Source organism: Danio aesculapii, chromosome 25, assembly GCF_903798145.1.
Source record: "Danio aesculapii chromosome 25, fDanAes4.1, whole genome shotgun sequence".
NCBI lineage: Eukaryota > Metazoa > Chordata > Actinopteri > Cypriniformes > Danionidae > Danio > Danio aesculapii.
The window spans coordinates 29,187,986-29,194,896 of NC_079459.1; positions in this window are offsets into that span (position 1 = coordinate 29,187,986).

The window sequence follows — 6,911 nt, forward strand, 5'->3', positions numbered from 1 at the left end:
TTTTCTTTTTTCTGGATTGGTTTTTAAAACTGTCAGCTTAGGGTTTAGGGAAGTGGGTGGGCGGGTCAATCTGTGCTTTTGAAAACATTATTGGTTGGGTTTGGGAAGGAGGGTGGGTCAGTCGATCGGTCAGTCAGTAAGTAGACAGTGGCCTCTGGTGGATTTACGCAAGAACAGCAGGCGCGAACGGCACATGCAAGAGAAATTTGAGATCTGAGAAAGCGTAGACAGCGGCCTCTGGTGGATTCGTACAAAAACTGCAAAAAAAAAAAAGGCGTAGCTCCTGGGACGTATTTAGTGCTCTCCAGAAATGTATATGGGGTATGTTTTCAGAATGAGCCTGGGTTGAAAAAAAATGCAGGGTTCCACACAATTCATTCAGATTGTCGCTACATAAATCGATGAACATAAATTTAAGTGGATTAAACTTAAAACAATTAAGTTGTCCCAAAAAAAAAATTTAAGGATTGTGTTAAGCTCACTTTACATTTTCTTATCTCTTTTCTTATCTCGTTATGATCATTTAAATGATGTGCGGCCAGTTTTATTTTCACTTATGAGTGTGGCTCATGGCTGCCGTCACTGTGATAAAACACACACAAAAGCAAATCATTCTTTAAGCTCGGCTCTCAAACGATCGCTTAGCGCAACAAACTGAACGTTGTTTACAACTTTATTACTTGTTATTCACAGCCTATGCAGGTTCTGTTCACTAAAGTGCCCGTCGTTGGTGTGCTGTGTGCGTGTTCTTGGTAGCTCAGGTTCAGCTCACATGTGATTTCGCGGCCGCAAATACATCATTATATGAAGACAGAAATAACATTTCTGGGTGAATTATACCTTATAAACACAGTATGTAACACTTTTAAGGCCATTTGAAGGTGTCCATGTTGCTTTGAAGACTTGTGCGACTGCCTTTAAACTTCTCTCTTGACCTTGAAAATATACTTAAGCTGAATTAAGATCGTGTGAAGGGTCGAATCGAGATCGTGATCTTTTTTCGATTAATTGTGCAGCCCTAGCTACATCTGTTAGGTTTTAGGTAACCGGAATTAAGTTAAACGGCAGTTCTTTTCTTTTATGTTCAATATCCTGACGCTTCTCATCATATCTGCTGTAAGGTCAAAGTGAAGAGATCCAGAGATGTGTGTGTGTGTGTGGCCAAGGCTTTGATCTGCTCTGTTTGACAACTGTTTGTTTGCCCTACGCCAGGTGGGTTTTTCTTAGTTTACACAACACACGGCTGGGACCGGGACGTGTGTAAGACAGCACAGCTTCTGCACTGAAGAACACTGAGTGCTGATTTATGGATGGACTATTTTTAACCCACACAACAGAAACAAGCCTGTGTGAAGGTCACAATAGACTTTGGGCTCCATTCATGTGTATGCAAACATGGAAGAGGAAATGCTAGAATACAAACAAAAACACACATACTTGTACTGCTATCTTTATGGGGACATCCTATATACATAATGATTTTTATACTGTACAGACTGTATATTCTATCCCCCTACACCTAAACCAACCCTCACAGCAAACCTAATGCATATTTACATCATCAAAATTCTTCATTCTGTGTGATTTATAAGCCGTTTTCCTCATGGGGACCAAAAAAACATCCAAACAAGGTCAAAATGTACTGGGATTGCTGTATTGGTGGGGAATACAAGTGAGTGAGAATGATGATGATAGTCAACTTTCTGGTGTACACCATGCCTAACAAGTAAGTGACACATACTGTATAAGGACTGTCCCGTACTCTATTGAACCGTACTTCTCAGTAAAAGCGAGACATTGTTGTCCTAGGAACATCAACTAAAACAGTGGTCCTCAACCTCCAGGCCGCGGACCGGTACCGATCCGTGGATCAATTGGTACCAGGCCGCACAATAAATCGTTAATTATTTCAATTTGATTTATTATCTGAGTCTGAACTAACTTTTATTTTGAAAAGTCTTTTATGTTGAAAAATGACCATCTTCTCTCGCTTACATCTCGGTCACTTGAGCGGCCAAAATTGAACGCACAAGCAGCAAAGTGAGTAAGAAAGACGTCTTTGGAAAGTTTCTTTGGTAAGGGGAAAAGGCCCAGTGAAACACCAGCGAACTGCCAAGGAATAGATCTGCAACCCATTTGTCAACAAATCAGGTGAGTGTCCACCATGTCTGTACAAGAAGATCAACGGCTGGAGATCACAAATGGCGCCGACTATTTAGGGGTCGTTCGCATATCGTGTCTTTTCTAGAGTTTGCGCAAGTTCGTTTTTTCCAATTGAGGTGTGCGGCTTGTGCTCACTTCTCCAGACGCACCCAGTTGAATGAATGCCAAATTAATTAGCCTATATATGCCTAGTATGCAGCAACCTCTGGAGGACAGCAGCAACCTCTGAAATGAGTCCCAGATTCAGTTTTTGTTTCTGTCAATCTGACTACCTAAATGAAAAAAAACCCAATTTTTTTTTATTTAGTCTACAATATCTAGTTCAACCTAGGGCTGCTCGATCATGGGAATCGCAATCATGATTATTTTGGTCATAAATTTAATCATGATTATTCAAAACGATTATCAGTTGAAGTCCAAATGATTAGCCCTCCTGTGAATTTTTATTTTTTTTTATAAATATTTCCCAAATTATTTTTAACAGAGCAAGGAATTTTTCACAGTATTTCCTATAATATTTTTTCTTCTAGAGAAAGTCTTATTCGTTTTATTTCGGCTAGAATAAAAGCAGATTTAAACATTTTGAAACCTATTTTAAGGTCAACATTATTAGCCCCCTTTAGCAATATATTTTTTGATTGTCTGCAGAAAAAACTACAGTTATACAATGACTTGCATAATTACCCTAATTAAGCCTTTGAATGGCACTTTAATCTGAATGCTTGTATTTTGAAAAATATCCAGTAAAATATTATTTACTGTCATCATGGCAAAGATAAAAGAAATCAGTTATTAGAAATGAGTTATTAAAATTATTACGTATGCTTTGAAAAAAATCTTCTCTCCATTAAACAGAAATTGGGGGCAAAAGGGTCGCTAATAAATCAGGAGGGCTAAAAATTCTGACTTCAACTGTATTTTCCTCCATGTAAATAAGGAAGGGGAAATAAATACAATAGAATAAAAACATGAAACAAACTGTGCTTTAAGCATCTTCACTGTAATAAAAAACTTTAATTATAGCTACTTATAGCAAAAGTCCTTCAGTCAAGAGCAGTGAGGGATTTTCTCCTTTGGTTGTTTGATTAATAATAAAAACAGTCGGCAGCAGGAATATTGTGCGCTGTCACTTTAAGAGCAGTCCTGTTCTGACTTATGGTTTCACTTTCACTTGTCTTTTGATTCTCCACTCATTTGCTTATTACACAAATGAGGGTTAATATGAATAATCACTAAACACCACATTTTGACATCTATTTGACCATCAAAGCGCTCACATTAAGATGACTTTAGATGTGTCGTCTCTGAGGCTGAGCGCATGCACACACAACAGCATGCAGTCTCATTCGCACTTTTAAAAACATGAATGATTCGAATGTACATCAATGAACGATGCGCATCAAGTGCTGCAAACGTTACATTACAATACATGCTTTTAGTCATTTTCACATGACACTGAGCTTTGCAGAGCAACAAATGTGTACAACGATCTTCATATTCGTTAAAAGACAAAATCAAAACCGAATTTTCGATTAATTGCACAGCCCTAGTTCAACCACTAGGAGGATTGACTATTGTCAATCCTATTCTGAACCTTTATTTTTACCGCTACCTGATAAACAATTCAGATCTGTAAATCTGTAAAGAGTCATTCATTCACAATTATTTCAAGCTCTCACCACCGCTTTACTCCAGTGTGAGTCACAGGAGCTTGGTCTTAAAGTCCACCTGATTCAAGCTTGTAAAGTATGTGAGCCAAACGTGACCCAAACCTTAAAATGCGAAATTAGACAAATCTGACCTCAAAGCCCCTCAGTGACCTGCAAAGTTGCACAATCCCTCAAGCCACACAAACTAGTGTTAAGTAAATCAGGACCTGCCATCAAACCCATCAAACTTAATGAAATGTGCTCTCTAAGACGGCACGAGCTAACACTTCACTGTGCAGATGGAGAGATCATCCTTCCTCCTGAGGGCTTTTACTGTAATTTAACTGTAACCCCTCGGAGGGCTTCACATGGGACCAAGAGAAGAAAAACATCCAGCTGGCCCAGATCCCAATACTGACTTCTATAAACCAAGTGCTCTTAAAAAGCCATTGATGCATTTGTTTTTGTCTTTTTAAAATGTTAATATACGCTGTTGGCAATTTTTGTAAATTACACAGTATTTAACTGTAATATGAATGGATTTTACTGTAGGACAGTTATACAGTATGTTGCTGTATTTTAAAGTTGCATTGTGAAAATTTGTGTATATTTTACAGTAAAGATATGCATACAATCCTGTAAATACATATACAGCAAGATAAATGGTGGTGTGAATGTAAATGCAATATTTTTGCTGTAATTGATTTGTGGTAAGTTACTGGCGAACTGCTGCCAGTAAGTTACTGTAGATGCTACAGGGAATTGTTAACAGTGTAGTTTGTATCATCAATGACAAAATACTTTAATAAATTAAACTGAATTAAATTATGCTTCATAGATTAATAAAAGGAAAGCTTGAGCAATTTATGAAATTTAAGAACTATGTATTATTATTTATTTATTACATATTAAAGAATTTCTTCTTTGTATACTGTCAGTCTACTTTATTGTAACTGAGATACTGATATAGGTTTATGAATTGATTCAACTGGTTTTTTCAGTATTTTCCATTATCAATAATTTTTCTAATTTTTCTTACTTTTTTATATTTTAGGTGAAATTTTTTTTTTAGAATTATATTTTAGGGGTTTTCACCTTTATTGACAGGACAGTGGAGATTAACAGACAGGAAAGCACAGGGAGCAGAGAGAGGGGAAGGATCGGCAAAGGACCTCGAGCCGGGAATCGAACCCGGGTCGCCGTGAGCACCCGGGCGCCACACGTCGATGCACTAACCACTAGGCCATTGGCGCCGACATGTTGAGAAAGTTACATGTTGATAAAAATACATGTTGATAAAGTTATTAACTTTTTTTAGTTTAAGTTATTTTAGTACATTAGTGTAAACTACAGCGGTGCGGTGGCGCAGTAGGTAGCGCTGTCGTTTCACATCAAGAAGGTCGCTAGTTTGAGCCTTGGCTGGGTCAGTTGGCATTTCTGTGTGGAGTTTGCATGTTCTCCCCGGGTGCTCCGGTTTCCCCCACAAGTAAAAAGAGATGTGGAACAGGTGAATTGGGTAAGCTAAATTGTCCATAGTGTATGAGTGTGAATGGATGTTTCCCAGTAATGGGTTGTGGCTGGAAGGGCCTCCGCTGCGTAAAAACGTGCTGGATAATTTGGTGGGTTATTCTGATGTGGCGACCCCAGATTAATAAAGGGACTAAGCTGAAAAGAAAATGAATGAATGTAAATATTATGTACATATTTTTGTAATTTTTATTAAATAGTTAAACATTTATAAAGAAAAGCAGCTCATTTGTCATTCATGACATCTTAATACTACCAAAATATACTTTAATTTGCAATCAGATATGCTCGATTTGAGCAAAGACTTTTCAGTGTCCAGTAAAATTATTATTAATTATTTATTTATTCATCTCTTATTAAACTGTCAGTCTACTTTATTGGAATATTGATATTGTTTTATGAATAGATTCAATTGTTTTTTCTTGTAATTTCCATTATCATAAGCATTTTTGTTACTCTGTAACAAAACATGTAAAAAATACATTTATAAATGTATTAACTTTTATTTGTATTTTTAGTACGTTTTTTTAGCTGTTTTACATAACATTAAACTACATGCAAATGACATATTATTTTTTGTATTTTCATTAAATAATTAAACATTTATAAAGGAAAACACCTCATTTGTCATTCATGACGTCTAAATAATTCCAAAAATAGTTTAATTGGCAATCAGATATTCTCAATTTGAGCAAAGACATTTCAGTGTCCAGTACTAATATTATTAATCACACATATATTTATTTATTTCTTTAAAATGTTTATAAAGTTGTTAACTTTTATTTTTAGTCTTTTATTTTAGGACATCAAATTAAATGACATGAAGATGATATATATTTGTATATCCATTAAATAATTTTAAAAAATATTAAAAAAACACCTCATTTGTCATTCATGACACCTAAATATGACCAAACACAGTTTCAATTGCAATCAGACTTTTCAGCGTCCAGTATATTATTATTAATCATACATGTATTTATTTATTTATTTATTTATTTATTTATTTATTTTATTTTTTTTATTTTTATTTTTTTTTTTATCACTATCAAAACATTCTCAACACTTTTAACATTTTTGTTTGTATGCTGTCAGTCTACTTTATTGTAACCTTGAGATACTGATCTAGGTTTATGAATAAATTAATTTTTTGGTAGTATTTTCCATAATCATTAACATTTTTGTTAATTAATTTTTTTTAGTTTTTAATATTTAGTTTGATTTTCATTCATTCATTCATTTTCTTTCGACTTAGTCCCTTTTTTATAGTTTTATTTTAGGTCCATTTCAACTTAAAAAAAATTATTTTAGTTTGTTATTTTTTATAAAAAAAAATTTATCTGTTTTACATCATATTAAAGCACATATTCTTGTTTATTCATTAAATAATTAAACATTTATAAAAAAAAAAAAAACATAAAAAAATTTAATAAAAAATAACAAACTAAAATTAATATTTTTTAAGTTTAAATGAACCTAAAATAAAACTATATAAAAGGGACTAAACCGAAAGAAAATGAATGAATGAATGAAAATCAAAGTAATATATAAAAATTAAGAAAATAATTAACA